Below are 3910 nucleotides of genomic sequence, written 5' to 3' on the forward strand. Positions count from 1 at the left end.
CTCAGCTTTTGGTTACAGGCAAAAGGAACACTCGGTAACTACAAGAATACTTCAAAAAGCACCCTCAGATGATATTGGGACAGCACACTTTAAAAATCATAGTTACCCAATTGCAAAGAACATAGATGTAAGAAAATACAAAAAGTCCTTTTTTAGAGTTTACAGAGACTTTTGGAATGCCCTGCTGGAATGGCACCGGCTCAGTTTCTCTTAGCTTGTTACGTTACATACAGATAAAACACAATAGAACAGCTGTAAGGATCTGCAAAGCACACTAAGGGAAAGTAAGAAGTCTAATGCAAGCTAACTAACAAACTATTCCCTAGCTAAACCTTTCCCTGAAGCCAAAGTCCTGGCTTCTGTCCTGAACCTACCAAATCCATGGTAGAGACTTCAGGCTCCTGCAGCCCTAATTTGCCAGGATTGCAGACCTCCTGGTTGCAGCCACTGGCCTGGCCAGCCAATCTGTTGCTCACCCACCCTGGCTCCAACTGAGAACAAAGAACCCCTTCTCTTCCTGCTGCAAAGTCCTCTAGGTCCCGCCCACCGTGTGCTAAGTGGCTGATCCCTAGAGGTCACTGCCTGTCAGTCAAGACAGGCTTCACTTCTGGTTCAGTCTTTAGGGGAAGGAGGGGCCGTTCGCTACTGTGTGTGTGTGTGTGTATATATATATACACACACACACACACATATATATATATATACACCATCCATGTACATAACATTATACACACACACCCCTATGTATGGGTGTATACATAGGAGGAGAGCTGGTCTTGTGGTAGCAAGCATGACTTGTCCCCATAGCTAAGCAGGGTCTGCCCTGGTTGCATCTGAATGGGAGACTTGATGTGTGAGCACTGCAAGATATTCCCCTCAGGGGATGGAGCTGCTCTGGGAAGAGCAGAAGGTTTCAAGTTCCTTCCCTGTCTTCTCCAAGATAGGGCTGAGAGAGATTCCTGCCTGCAACCTTGGAGAAGCCGCGGCCAGTCTGTGAAGACAATACTGAGCTAGACAGACCAATGGTCTGACTCAGTATATGGCAGCTTCCTATGTTCCTATGTATGTATGAATGAAGTGGTACAGCTTAGATACAGACTTGCCACCTAATCTCACTGAAAACTAGAACTTTGGGATCTTGCCTTGCAGGGTTATTAGACTGCATGATGGACATGACCCTGCCCCTCAGACGTATAGTTTTGATATACCTGAGCTGAGTATGCTCCTGCCTTTGTGCGAGGGAAATGGAAATACTTACCTAATGGATTTCATAAGCAGGACACATTCCACCCACCCCACCAGTGATATGTCCCATGTTATCTGGAAACTCATTAGCTGAAAGGAAAATTATTTATATCCAAGAGCTTATACAATACAAAAAGGCTAGAGGCTGGTCACCACTGTGGCCAGTTATGACTACTGCTACTACTTACCTGGGATCGACAGGAAGTGGCTGGGTCTACAAGTTTCTTACATGTGACCTGTGAGAAAACTCTTTCCTGCCTTAGCATTATGGTGATGCATTTAACTTCTTGCCTGTTACTCCAAGCTCAAGTGTTCTCAGCCTTTTACCTCAAATCCATCCAATCCATTCATTCTGTTCAGGGAAGGTGAAACTCTTAAACTCTACTAGTCAGAAAAATATGTTTCCCATCCCCAAATGGACCATCACGTAAAGTACCCAATCCAGACTTTGCATAGATGGTTATAAATCGTTGTAAGGGCAAGCAAAACACATTCTCCACAGCTGAAAGAGTAGGAGTTGCCAAAGTCTTGGTGTGTTTGGGTAATGCTGACCTGTGATATGTGTTGGGCAGATTTATACATGCAGGCTTTTTATGGGGAAAAAATTCTCCAGGAATTTTTAAGGGAATGTGTCTCTGCCTCTTGCTTCCTTAATGGAAATGTAATTTAAAACTAATGGGCTCACAGATGTTTCCTGGAAATATCAAGCTAAGAAAGACAGATGTAATGATGGCTGCTGAAGTGTAGAGAGACTTAAGGCGATCACATGCAGTAAAATACACTGAAAAAATATATACTGTGCTACAGTAGCCCTAGATTTAACAATTGGGTGGAGAGGGTGTGTGTGTGGGTGGGGTTGCTACTAATGGTTTCCTTTGCAAAAACAAGCTGTCTATTAATGAAATAAGCATCTGGAATCTTCATTTGCAAGTAATTTCCGATTACATTTTGAACAAGCCAAATAAAGCAGAATCCCCTCTCTCTCAAAGGGCAGAAGTAACATTATACCAGGAAAGATGTATTTCCTGCACATGTGTCTGCCAATGAATGTGAAAGCAAAGGGGTGGGGGAGATTTACAGGGGAGGACTGGCCGACAGGAAAATGCTTAATGCCTTTCCAGGGAGCTTTCCCCTTCAGCCAGGCTTCTTCCAGTCTCAAGGCACGATTGGTGGAAAACCAATTACATACACCTAGCTATGCAGACATTCGCAAAGGAGAACTGATATAGTCATGGGCAGTGTTCCCTCTAACAGGGATTACCAGATGTTGACTACAATCCCCAGAATCCCCAGCTGCAGTGGCTTTTGTTTGGGGATTCTGGGAGTGTAGTCAACAACATCTGAGAATCCCTGTTAGAGAGAACACTGGTCATGGGAAGGATTACGCACTCCCCTCTAACCTGCCCATTCTCCCTGCAAATGTCCCTGCTCCTACATTAACATTTTGAGGGAAAATAAGACAAAAGTTTGGGCGGTATGTATGTACGTATGAATGAATGAATGAGTGAATGAATGAATACATACATACAGTATGTAGTTCCTTTAAGATACAAGACAAGTGTGTATAGATAGATATCCAAGTTAACAGTGAATTCAGAATTTTAAAACATTTTAACTTCCTTGAGGCTATGCTCTGAATTGAAATACAAAGGGAGAAGTAGGAGCTTGCCTGATTTACTCTTCCTTTGCCTTAAGAAAATCCACAATATCCAAGCTACAGAGGGGCTTAGTGTAAAGATGCTACCCAGCCTGAAAGCAGTGAGTGACAGTTTCAAATGGCTCACATCAGTTCATGCCATTACCACCAACCCCCTTCAAATTGGCATTTGATTTCTACATTTTTTGCAGTTTTAGAAAGTCAATTTTAACAAAAAGAAACCCCACTTTCTCCACATACTTCTTCTAGCCCTATAAAAATAAAACAAATTGTTCTAGTAAAAACTAATCTGCCTACTTTCCTTTCACTATCCCTACAACTGGACTGAATTTGATCCAGATCGGTTAGGCAGTTCACACATTAGTCCATTTGTGCCTCAAATGTTCATGTATCTGCTATCTTGAATTGGGGTGGATGACATCATCACAAACTATTGTTTGAGGTGTCCCTACAACTGTACCAAATTTGGTCCAAATTGGTTCCCAGTTGCTCCTCAGATGTTCATGTGTCTACCAGCTTGAATCAGGGTAGATGACATCATTACAAACTACACCCTTGAGCCGTCCCTAAGTGTCCCTACACTTGCAGAAAATTGGGTTCAAATCAGTTAAGTGGTTCACAAGTTAGCTTGATTGCACCTTAAAATGTTCATGTGTCCGCCATCTTGAGTTGAGGTGCATGACATCATCACAAACCACACCACTGAGGTGTCCCTGTGTGTCACTCACTACAACTGTACCAAATCTCATTCAAATTGGTTAGAAGGTTCACAAGTCAGCCCACTTGCACCTCAAATGTCCATGCATCCGCCATCTTAAGCCGGGGTGGATAACATTACCACAAACTATGCCACTGAGGTGTCCCTATGCATCCCTACAGCTGTTCCCAATTTAGTTCATGTTGGTCCGGGCACTGCAAAGTTTATGGAGGGGGGACACACACATGGAATGCCGGGTGTTCTCATAAGCCTACTGGAAAGTAAGCTAATAAAATCCAAGGTGCATTCAG

The sequence above is a fragment of the Hemicordylus capensis genome, chromosome 3 (genome assembly GCF_027244095.1).
Source record: "Hemicordylus capensis ecotype Gifberg chromosome 3, rHemCap1.1.pri, whole genome shotgun sequence".
Lineage (NCBI taxonomy): Eukaryota > Metazoa > Chordata > Lepidosauria > Squamata > Cordylidae > Hemicordylus > Hemicordylus capensis.